This window comes from Protopterus annectens, chromosome 4.part1 (genome assembly GCF_019279795.1).
Source record: "Protopterus annectens isolate FY-2018-M chromosome 4.part1, PAN1.0, whole genome shotgun sequence".
In the NCBI taxonomy this organism is placed as follows: Eukaryota; Metazoa; Chordata; order Ceratodontiformes; family Protopteridae; genus Protopterus; species Protopterus annectens.
Window position 1 is genome coordinate 296,398,022 of NC_056734.1, and position 13,533 is coordinate 296,411,554.

Here is a 13,533-nt window from a genome sequence, read left to right on the forward strand (position 1 = left end):
CTAAGCTCCAATTCGCAAAGCACCTCCATGAAGTCTACAACTTGAGACTCTTCATTGGTTACATCCCTGAATTATGGAGAACAGTTGTTGTGGGGTGCATGCATAAAGGTGGTACCTCTAACTGGACCATGGGTATTATGGGCTTATTAGTTATATAGTATGATTTGCAACATTTTGGAATATTTTACAGTTGAAGTAATATGCAACTACATAAGTGATCTGAAATCCCTGGACACTCCTGTTTGGCTTTAGATAGGTCATGTCTACCCAAATGGCTGAGTTCTTCAAAAGATTCACAGATGCCATTGATATGGGACATACAGCCAATAGTAGAAACCTGGACATTGTCCAAGCCTTCAATAATGTCCCCATGGCAGGATTACTGACAATTTCTCCCACCTCAACATCAGCATATACATAGTTTACTGGATAGGTAATTGACTATCTGACAAAAGTCATAGTATTAGGGCTATTGGTGCCTGATTTAGACAGAAAAATCATAATAATTCGTGATCCATGGGTCTTTTTCCTGGGCTATCTACTCTTTGGCATATACTTCTGTAAGATAAACTCTTTTATTAGTTGACTATTGCAAACATCGTTTGTGGATGATAGCGAACTGATTATCAAATGTCATTCTGATAATCAAATTCTCTAGCAAGGCTGGACCAAGCAATTGATTTTTGTGACAATCATGGGGTTAATATCAATGTCAAGAAATGAAGCATATTTTCCTTTTGAAATCTGACAGATTCATCTGGAACTTAGGTTTCTGTTGATAACATAATGTTTGACCACACATATCGTTAGTGGTTATTAAATCCTTCTACTTTAAACAACAAATTATTTATTAGGCCCATCACTGAATATAATTACCTGTTCATCATATACCTTTGTTAGCATGTAAATCAAGATGAGAGACCACAACAGTTCCTGATGAAAAAGATTTCAGATCTCATGATAAAATAAAAGGCCTGCCCTTCTACATAATGTTGTACCTACACTGGTAGCATTCTGTGCTATTAATGACCTACCATTCTTTGAACTTCATCACTTAAATATATCCAGGGGTAGACCAAACATATGCTCTAGACACCTAAACCTATATTGTGGCATCATAAATACCAGAATAAAATCCATTTTTGGAAAAATCTGTCTCTGCTTATCAATCACATCACTTCTCTGGCAACATGCAATTTTAAAATTTCATCAGTGATATTTAGGGAAATCAGCTTAATGGGGAGCATTGTTAATTGCCTATCAGTTGTTGTGGCTGAGCTTCATAATGGTCTCCTTGACCTTAAACTTAGTAGCAACCTATGAACCTAATTAATTTCACCAGTTAGCAATGTCTTAAAATGCCTTGATTGGTAAAGGCAAGGACAAATTCATATTAGCATTCCATTCTACTACTGCATAAATCTCAATAGAACTAGTTTATTTTCTTACACACACACGCGCTTGCGCACATGCACACATACCAACAACAACAGCAACAAAAAGATACACAATTCTATTATTCTACTTTCTTACAGAAAGAAACATTATGTACTTCAAAAAATTATAGCACTGATTTACGTATAAAGCAACAGTAGTAACTGGTAAAGAAGAATTAACTTCTCAGTACTAACTGGTAAGAAAAAATTAACTTCTCAGTACTAACTATAAAAAACAATCAACTTCTCAGTACTAACTGGTGAAAAAGAATTAATTTCTCTAATTTTCCCTGCATTCTTCTCTTAAGGCACCTAATTGTTTTACAAATGTACAATTGTTACAACGACATATATATTACATTTTTGATTGATAATTAAAAACAAAAATAGTTTATGTTGATCTCTATTAATTTTCCAACTATTTATTTCCCAAATTAATGAATAAATGGAGTACTATCCATATTTCTTAAGATATTTAAGACTGATAGGAATTTTCTTTTCCAAATCGTTAATGATGAATTCACTGGTCAGATTGATTGATTGACTGATTTATTGCCTCAGTGTAGTAATCTTTTTTGTTCATCTGCTAATAAAGTAAGCCAGTTTCTAAACTGGTGACTTTCAGGTTTAATGAAAATTACGTGTATGTTATAATTGTGGACAACACATAATTTATCTGCTGTTGTTTTGCATTTAACTTACTTACCCCTGTTATATGTTTTGCTAGTTATTCTGTATATTTTATCTATGATGTTATGCAAAAAAATACTATCATATCTAGACTTTAATTTCCAAGGGAATATCTTCAAGATGAAAAGAAGTCATCTTACCACTGTGCTGTTCCCTTATCAGACCCATTATTGAATACGACACCCAGTTTTGTATGTACAAATCCAAGCATGGAATGATTTCAAGACAAGAAAAGTGAAGGTCTTATCCTTCATCTACCCAGCTACAGTAGCATGATTCTCCTCATACTCAGCAGCCTACAGGTCGTTAAGAGTTGGCCTGTGTCTTGCCTTTCAAGCCATGAAAGACCAAATCCTATTTGACCTCCTATACCTACACACAGGACCTAAATCTACACCAGTAAATAAACAAGACTGGTTGGAGTGATAATTTCCAAACTCAGCATAATCCTAATTTATGGATAAGTTACTACTACAGGGCAAAATACAATACTTCTTTGGCTATAATTAAAACTAGTCATGAAGATTCACGTAATTTTAAATTTACATCAGAATCATCATGTATGGCTCTGCTCAATTTGGGAGGTAACCACTATAAAGTGCTTGAAAAAGATGGCAAGATCTTTTAAGTTTGTCTGGTTAACAGTGTATATGGCTAGGCATCTTATGGTCCCTGTGATTGCTTGCCTAGTAATCTCCTGTTTTCCTATGTCCCTATGACAACCAACAGCTTAGTTTCACATTTGCTGGAGACAAATAAAGACTTTATTTCTTCTGTGTCTCTTAGAAATTGTTTTATTATCATAGTTAAGTTGTCTAGCTTTAACCCCATTGTTATTAAAGAATCTGTCCTTTGCCATATGACAATGCCCTATAGAATGTAGGCCTGTTAGACAGTTAGGCATTTTGGCTTAAAGCTCCAGTAGTATTGCAATGAACCAAAGTCTTACCCAGGGATTAAATAAACCTCATGTAGGATTAGTGTGAAGCCTTCATGCAGTTTACATTTTTGCAGGATGAGTAGCAGTGCAAATGCATATGCATGCCACACATCATGATTACACAGATACAAGTAAGGTTTCATGGCTGACAACAGTGTTAATGACCAGGAAACCATCTAAGCAGTATAAAGGCATGTAACACAAGCATACAATTTTACCTAAGGCCAAACATGTGTTGCGATATTGTGCGGACAGCCACAATAATCACTAGGGCTACAATTAATGTAATAAATGCAATAATAACACATTATAGAAAATGTAGTCAGTGCAATGTACACTACAATATGTTTTAGGCATACTGAAATAAAGGTTTTGTGGTGATCATCAAGGGTACATAGAGCGCAGTATAAATACATTACTCTGGGGAAGTGTGCATATTGAAAAAAGCCACAAACATGAATGGTAGGAATGAAGAAAGAGGAAGAGGACACATGAAATATGATTATGTACACCAGATAAAGGCATGTCAATGTACGTTCACCCAAAGGCAAGTCAGTAGCATGAAAAGTAATCACATATTGAACCTCAGCACTGAAATAAATAGGACATGCTGGAGGGACAGATTCATAACCCAGAGGCTCCCTTCACTCTGGAATAAAATCCCAGTCCAGGTTAGGCAGAGTCCCTCATTGCCTCTCTTCAAGAGGAATCTTGATGAGTGGATGGGAGATCATAGGTTTACCCCGGGTATCACTTCTGTGTCACTGTTAGACAGAGGCACTGTATACTAATCTCGAAAAAGAGCATAGCAAAATAAATTTAAAATGGGTGGCGAAAGCCAAACACACTCTGGCTAGGCTTATAAATGCCCTAGGGCAGATAGCCTAGTATGAACATATGAACCTATACGTGTGTATTACAATATGCACTGCTTTTTACACCTTCTGTGCAGGCATATAAATATCATCATATAGTTAAAGTATATTATGTGACTGTCACATATCAGTGGAGATGATGTTTGCAGTATAAACACCCTGACATGATCACTGGAGAGGACATTTAGCAGTTTGGCATATACAATAGGGGTATGTGTATATTGTGGCTGGTGACAGCCTTGTCTGCTTGGTTTTGGAATAAAGAGCTTTGGCTGACTTCCTGGTGGTGATTGTTTCGTTTCGTGGTTGCCTTTTGACTCCGTTTCAGTTTGGTTGCCTTTCCCACTTTTGGTTTTAGTATGTGTATATTGTGAAGGTGTGCAAAATGACTCGCTAGAATATGACTGAAATGTCAGCATAGCTCTCAACCAATCAGGGACACATAGTAACGGGCTCCTAGACAACGATTGACAGAAGCAAGCACAATCATGGACAACATAGGAGAATAATACCACCATTAATCTGTGACATTGACATAAAATATGTGATTGTGAGTTATTACACATGTTTTGAGGAACACATTTGTACATCTGTAATGATTTGTTGGTAATCTATAAGTGATATCAAGCACACCTTCATCAAAAGTGACCACTTTATGGAGGCATTAAGAGGGGCACTGTTATACCTATAGTTTAAATTAGGAGCAATCCTGTCTAGTTGAGAGGTTTGCATGACACATATGTCACAATCCACACCTTCAAGAATGTAACCCATGCTATCAATGTTCTCAATGAGCTGTGTATTTACTGGGTGCATGGAAGACGTATCACACATTTATCTTTTAGAACACCATGAAAGGAAGTCTGCATTGTGAACTCCTAATGTTTATGCATCACAACAAGTATGGATATATATGGCCAAATTGATGTGAGGAAGCTCACTTTGGCAAAACTGATACATTTGAGTAAATCATCACTGGAGGTCATAGATATTAACCATATGGATAGTAACACTTAAAAACAACTCACTCTTCTAAGTAGATTCCCTATATACAGCTGTGTATTGCATTCATCTGCCACAGGTAATAGCATTGTATATTGTCTGTAGCATCTGCAATTGATGTGTGAATTAAGAAGTTATTCATTATAGTGAAAGGTACAGCAATATGTGAGACTGATGGCAATGCATCAGTATGCCCATGTACAAGGAAACTATAGCACTGCAAAGTGTAATGTCAATGAGCAAGGACACTGTCACGGTGATACCATTCACATACCAATCGATACATGGAGCACACTTTATATCAGCCCATGTTAAACCCAAGACATGCACATGATCACTGCCACTCTGACATTGTCATGGAAACTTTTATCTTACCATTAAATCCTGACATTCATGCATAATTGTTCATGCAAACTACCCAGTGGTAATACTGACATGATGTCCTGGTATGTCAGCCAGATTCAACAGACATGATGTAGCTGTAACAAATCAGAAATGCACTGGCTACACATTCAGGAGATTACCCATGTCCTGTTTGATAAAGTCCATGATGATTCTTTGGTCTGCTTCACATATGAGGCAAGTCAGGCTTATGGGTCAATAATCCCTAGATCAGGGGATGTTCCCCCCTTGCCCAGATGGATGACAGTTGTTTTACACCCTTCTGCCAAAACATAGGGTGTCTGAAGGCTATATTTAAGTAGGGATCCAACTGTGTTTGGGAGGTCAGGGTTTAAGTTCTTGGGAAGGCAGACTAAGCACATACCTTGGCTAACAAAAGATACCATGGAACTACTGAAACAGAGAGACAGGGCATGATCCACTTACCATACCACACATGACAAAATAAACCACACAAAATATCAAAAACTCCTAAACTAAGCTAAGAAACAGATAAAATCAGACAAGACAAACTACTACCTATCATGTCAACAAACCCACCCACCAAAGCAACCCAAAAAAATTTTGGCAAACCATAAACAATCTTCTCAACCCGGGCTATAGCCAAACTCCCCACCAACCAACTCCAAGGTAACAGACCCAATAGCTACACAATTCAATACTCACTTTATTAACACTATCACATCACTGTTCGGTAATCAGCATAGTCAACCTCTCACTTTACACTCTCCCCCTTCAGAATCCCCCACCCCCTTCTCTTTCACTCCAATCCATACTAACTACATAAAATCACTCCTTTCCAAACTCAAACCCTGCTGTCTAGCAACAGACCAACTTTCCAATGAATTCCTTAAAATTGCTGCCCTCACAATAGCCTATCCCATATCACTCCTGATCAACCACTCAATCTCTGAACAATATGTCCCCTATTTATAGAAAATTTCTCACATCATCCCGTACACAAAGCTGGCCTCTCTAAATACCTAACTATCTACCATCCCATAACCATCCACTGCCCACTAGCCAAAATATTAGAATAATGTATCCACTCCCAACTCCTCTCCCACCTCCTCACACACAACCTCCTCTCCCCCACTCAACATGACTTTAGGCCAAAACATAGCACTAGCACTGCCCTATCATCTTTTACTAGCACCATCCAGGTCTCATTAATGATGGCTAAATTGTCTCCTTCATATTCCTTGACATGTCAAAAGCCTTTGACACTGTTTCCCACCAAATTCTCTCTTTACTATTTTTACTGACTCCTTCAGCTCTACAACCCAACTAGCTTCCATAATCCAGTATGCTGATGACTCCAGACATATCTGCTCAGCCTCCACCCCCCAGGACCTACAAACAAAAATGCAAAAATCTTTCCAAGATATCGAAAATTACCTCAATAACCATCAACTTATAGTAAACCCTAACAAAACCAAGTTAATCATTTTCAGTTATAAGAAACCAAAAACACACCAGTCCCCACTTACAATCCTTTCCACAAATGGAACCAAAATTGAATCCACTAACCAATACAAGCTCATAGGTGTCACTATTGACAAAAACCTAAGGTTCAATAACCACATATCTCTCACCATCAAAAAAAATCCATGTCAAACTAGGCACCCTATATAGAATAAAACCATACCTTACAAAAAGTGCCAGACTAGCCACTGCCCACACACAACTACTATCCACACTCCTCTACAGATCTCAAGTATTTACAAACTTATGTAAATCAGACCTAAATAACCTAGAATCATGCTACCACAAAATTGCCAAATTCACTACAGGCCACCCTTATAGATCCCACCACTGCTCGGTACTCTCACAACTTAAATGGCTAGAACTCCCAAACCTTCTAACTCTACACCAACTGTCTGTAGCCCACAACATAATTCACCAACCAAATGACTGCCCGGCAATCACTAACCTATTCCAACCCAATATAAATCTTTGATCACTTAGATCCGCTAATGAACTAATAGAGCACCATCGGGCAGCGCCAGTTAAACAAGGTTAAACTATTTCTGGCTCCGTAAAGTCTGCTTTTCAATTTTTCCCTTAGAACTTCTCTACTTGCAATCTAAATAGTCTATTCTCTATCTCAAAAGATCAGCACTTGCTCCTAAAGCATTTTTATATAGGTAAAGCTCAGCACTTGCTCCTAAAGCATTTTTATATAGGTAAAGTACTTGTATACTAAACAAAGTACTACATTAGCCTAGAATCCCCTTGAGTACCCATTTCCCTATAGGTCCCTTCTGACTCAGTTACACAGCAAACTTTTTCACTTTTTCTAGCATGTCGAAGGGTCAGTTGCTAGCGTCCTCTCCTGTTCAGCTGGTAAATCTGGGCATCTTGAGGCAATGTTACAATTGCCTCATGTACACAGACAACCCACTCCTTCTCCCACAAAACACAAATACATGTGAGAAATGCAACTATATAGCCAAACTGGAGGCTGAGCTCTCTCAACTCAGGACTGGCAAGACCAGACAGGAGGAGAAGGAAACCACGCACACCACAAACCCAGTTTCACATAGAACTATCACAACTGCAAAACAAACACATAAACACACAAAGACATACTCGGAGGCACTGATCAAAAATCTACCAAAACTACAGAGGCCTCCAAAGCAGACACCCAAGCAACTGCCACCTCAAGACATAAGACATGCAACACATAGTTCTCAAAGTCAGTGTGCTAAACAGTCACAGCCCTTAAGGCCAAACACAATGCCAGACACACTTGTTATAGGTGACTCCATAGTCAGACACACTGACGTCCCACTCACCAGACTCAACAAGGAAAAGATCACAGTAAGCTGCCTGTCAGGCGCTAGAATCCACCACATAACACAAGCACTCAGGTCACTCCACAGCAAGTACAAGTATGACTCAGTCATTGTCCATGCCGGTGTGAACGACCTGAGACGTACCTCCCTGGACTACATGAAAAGAGACATAGTAGAGCTCTCAGATTATGTAGCCCAGGCCGGTATGACCCTGACCCTGAGCAGTATCCTACTCTCACCAAGAATTATGCCACAATACAGAGACAAAATGATCAGCTTTAATAATTGGCTTAATTACTGGTGTCATTCTAAGGGGATCCAATGTCTGTCTGCCTGGGATGAAATGCTTGACAAGCCACGCTGCTTCGCAAGGGACGGCTTGCACCTGTCACCCCTGGGCTTCCGGATATTGGCAAAGGCTCTTGCCACCCCCATAGTGCCTTTTTTAGGCAAGGCTCAAATGATAAACCTACCGCCCTAGAAAACAACAATGGAGAAAAACTAAGGGTAATACTGCTCAATGCCAGAAGTCTAAACCTCAAGATGCACGCCCTCGAAGCCCTCCTCAATATGGAGGACATCGATGTCTGTGCTGTGACTGAAACCTGGTTCAAGGCTCCTGAGAGCACCCCAGCACTATCAGGTTATACCTCATATCATGCGTTCCGGCCCCAAAATCCGGACCGAACCACAAAAGGAGGGAGAGTATCCATATTCATAAAGGATACCCACACCTCCAGGTTAGTGGCAACGCACGAAACATCGGAGACCATCCAGGTGCAATTAACCATAGGTAAAACTGCCCTACAGTTTGTAACATGCTACAGACCACCTTCTCAAACTCAGGAAACCTACACAGCCTTCCTGAAGACACTGAAGAGTATGAATGTCTCTCCAAACACCATCATATTGGGTGACTTCAACTACCCAGACATAGACTGGGAACATTACTCAAGCCCCAACACCCTAGCCCAAAGGTTCCTTGAGTTCATAAACTCAAATTCTATGGAACAACTAGTCACCATTCCCACAAGAGGAGAGAATATACTAGACCTGATCATCACAAACATGGGGACAAAATGCTCCACACCGGATGTATATCCCTTATTGGTGAGATCAGACCATAAATTAATCTCACTGGAGATCCACATCCCGCCCCCACCCCCAGCAAAAAAGACCACAGTGAAGAACTTCTCAAAAGCAAACTTCACACTTCTTAAGACTGGAGTGGTATCCTTCAAGGTCCCCGAGCCAGTGGAAACCACAACCCACACTGCTGAAACCCTTACAAATGCCTTCTACGAGCACCTCCAGGAATGTATGGATCAAGCAATCCCTAATAAAATCAAGACCCTTTCCACCAAAGGCAGGCGCCCGGTCTGGTGGACTCCAGCCATAAACAAACTCTACAACAAGAGGAGAAAGCTACTACATGACAGAGCAAAATCCCTAAAAGGGAAGGCATCTCTGATCAATACTAGCAAAAAACTACGATCACTCATAAAATCATCCAAGGCCAACTTTGAGAGAAAAATCGCTAATGACATAAAAGACAATCATAAAGCCTTCTTTAGCTATGTTAGAAACCTGGGTGGAAACTCCCAGATATGCTCAGAATTAGTCCAAAATGATAAAGAAATCACTGAACCCACAGACATTGCCAACATACTGGCAGACAGGTTCAGTGCAAATTTCTCCCCTCCCTCCCCCCCAAAAGGAGAAATATCTATCCCACCAGAGTCTAGCCTCCCAAACATCTCAGATGCCCAGGTGAGAGCTACTCTCTCTAAAGCAAAAAACACAGCATCAATGGGACCGGACGGTGTCCCCGGCTGTGTGCTACACAAACTCAATGAGGAACTAAACCCACACATAAGGCTGCTGTTTAATCTTAGCCTTACTACAGGATACGTACACAAAGAATGGCGTACGGCAACTGTGGTCCTACTCCACAAAGGCGGTGCTTCTACGGACCCTGGAAATTACCGCCCCATAAGCTTGACGAGCCTTGTCTGCAAAGCTATGGAGAGGATCATAATGGAACTCATAAATAAAGACATTGGGGACCTACAGACACTGGATCCTACCCAATTTGGCTTTGTCAAGGGCAGATCCTGCCTCTTGAACTTGGTCGACTTTTTCGAAACAGTCACTAAGGCCGTTGATGAGGGTAAGGCAGTTCACACAGCCTACCTTGATCTAGCAAAAGCATTCGACACAATACCCCACTCGGGCATCATAGAAAAGCTCACCAGCTTAGATGGAAACCCATATGTCACAAGATGGGTTGCAAACTGGCTCAAGGACAGAACACACAGGGTTAGAGTTGCTGGTGCCATGTCAGACTCTAAGCCAGTCACAAGCGGTGTCCCACAGGGCTCAGTCCTGGGCCCCCTCTTGTTCGGCATTTATTTTTCTGAAGTGCAGGCAAATATAGGGGGATTGTGGCTGACAAAATTTGTAGATGACTGCAAACTGGGCACCATAATTGACACTCCATCAGACACAGACATCCTCCAGAAAGGTCTCATAGAAATGGATAACTGGTGCCAGAGCCATGGCCTTAAGCTAAATGCCAAAAAATGTATAGTCATACCCTTTAAGAAAAACAAGGTAACCCCTAATTACCACATAGGTGGTAATCCATTAAACACGGAAGAAGTTATCAGGGACCTGGGGACCCAAGTTGACAGTAACCTCTCTTTTGACACTCACATTGCCAAAGTGGTTAGGAAGACCTTCTACATTGCCCACCTGATCATGAAGGGATTCACATCCAGATCAGGAGAGGTCATTGTACCCCTGTACTCTTCACTTATCAGACCAATGATTGAGTACAACGCCCCATTCGGAATGTATCTTACCCGACACCTGCAGCAGTTGGAAAGACCCCAAACGTTCCTCACCAAAAGGATAAAGGGGCTCAAACATATGTCATACGATGCCCGACTGAAGAAACTCCAGCTCTATTCAGTCGCATACCGTCTGCTCAAAGGTGATCTGTGCCTGACATACAAGGCCATGTCCAACCCGGAATTAATGGACATGCTCCACCTCAAAAAATCCAAATCCACCAGAGCCACGAGAGCAAGAGACTTAAACCTCAACACGGATATAAATAGGACATGCTGGAGGGACAGATTCATCACCCAGAGACTCCCTACACTATGGAACAGAATCCCAGTCCATGTGAGGCAGAGCCCCTCACTGACTCTGTTCAAGAGAAATCTTGACGAGTGGATGGGAGATCGTAGGTTTACCCCGGGAATCATCTCTGTATCACTGCTGGACAGAGGCACAGCAAACTAATGGGTATAGTATTCTCATCCTAAGGGGTGGTGAAAGCCACACACACTCTGGCTAGGCTTATAAATGCCCTAGGGCAGATAGCCTAGTATGAACCTATGAACCTATGAACCTATACCACAACACACAAGGCCCCACCCTCTACTCATATGAAATTGCCAAACTCTGGAACAATCTTCTTCAACCGATCACTAAAAATACTAGCATTCATGAGTTCAAACACCTCCTCAAGCAATATCTAGAAAAACACTGGCTCTGTTCCTGTCATACACAAGGCTAGTCCTCCCACTTCACCCTACTTCCTACCTTAATAGCTCTACTCACAGATACAGTTATTTTCTGCTGAATCTAATTTGATCCAACATTCTCTCAATTAGCAGAATTAACATTACTACTGCATGTTCTTACAACTATTATGGTGACTGCATCCCTTTATCCTGTCAAACTGTAACACACTGTTCACTACCTTCCATGCTATTTCCTTCTCTAACTCTGCCATTCTTGTACATTTTTATTAATTAATGCTATATTTCAGAATACCATCTTAAACTGTGCCAACTTTATAAATTTTTGTTGAATACTGCTACTATTTAAATTATCACTCAGGATGTACATTGTACACTGTAAATACTAATAATGTTAATCATTTTTGTTTGTTAAGTTGGTTTTAATGTATCTCAACTGTATGAATGGAGCTTTTCTCCCTGGGCCTCCACTGAAAATGGGCCTCGTGCCTAGTCTGACATTACCTGGTTAACAAATGAAATAAATAAATAAATAAGGCAGACTGGAATGTTATCAGGGCTAATTGATGAGGTGCTATTAGCCTTATAGAGAGCACAGACGAGCTGCTCTCCTCAAACTTTGGCTGATTGCCAGTGGGGACGGGGGGGGTGAAGTTTGATCCAACTTGTCAGCTAGCAGAGTGTCTATTTTCTCCAGAAGAGTAGGGCTGGTGGCATCCACAAACAGCTCTGCCCTTATTTGTGTATTCCACTTAACATTTCATCTTTATTTTAAAATGATTTGGGGTAACACCTCCAAATACAAACTTGAGTTTGCATTTCATGCCACACAGATGTACTGTTTACACAGTCATACAACTCTGCCTAGGTCACGTAATTACATCAGCTGTACATCATATGCCTATATATTTTTCATTGGAAACCTGTATTTGATTTCCTTGCTACCATATATGGACACATGACAAATGAGGTGTATGTGGCCTGTGCTGAGCAGTTATTGACACAAATGCTATTAGGCACAAAATGGTGCTGTGAACCACCTCAGTAATGCTTGGGAATAATATACAATGAATTCACCAAGGTTGCAATTCCATCACAACTTGTGGCATGTTTTTGTATATAACATCATTGCAACACATGGATAAGATAAGATGTATGTGTCCATGTAGTCAATATGGCATTCTATTGATGAATGTTACAAAGAATTTAATGATGGTAGGTATACATATGCACACCTGTGCCATACTCATGTGTCACTGTGATGGTTGAATGAGAAATGCATAGAATGTTGATATATTCCACTACAAAAACACATGCATTACCAAGCCAACAATATACATTGTATCATCCCATTTCAACAGTTCTGAGGATCAATATTAGTACAATGTTTATGTACAGAACATGTAATCAAATTGCAGCATCAGCCATCAATACAATATCTCACATCACAGAATACAATACTCCCTTATAGGCATGCCATACGTCCACACCTCAACAAAGCACATGTCAATGACAGCAACATTGAGCTGTGAAATGTTCATAGGATGATAGGGCATTACTAAGCTAATGGCCAGCATCACATAAAATCCTGTCAATTATTATACCATTTAACCAAATCTCCCTACATCTATGTGATGGAAGATAGTAAGGGTATGTGCGTATGTGTGTATTTCTTTGATTTCATTTCACACTGCCTTTGTCCATTTGTGACATGTGCACCACACCATGACAGAATTAGCAATCACATATCCTGTGTCTGGAGATGGCTTGCATAGGCTCATGGAAGGACTCTGCTTCATGATGTGTGTATGCACCTTTGAAATGAGGACATCCTCCAAT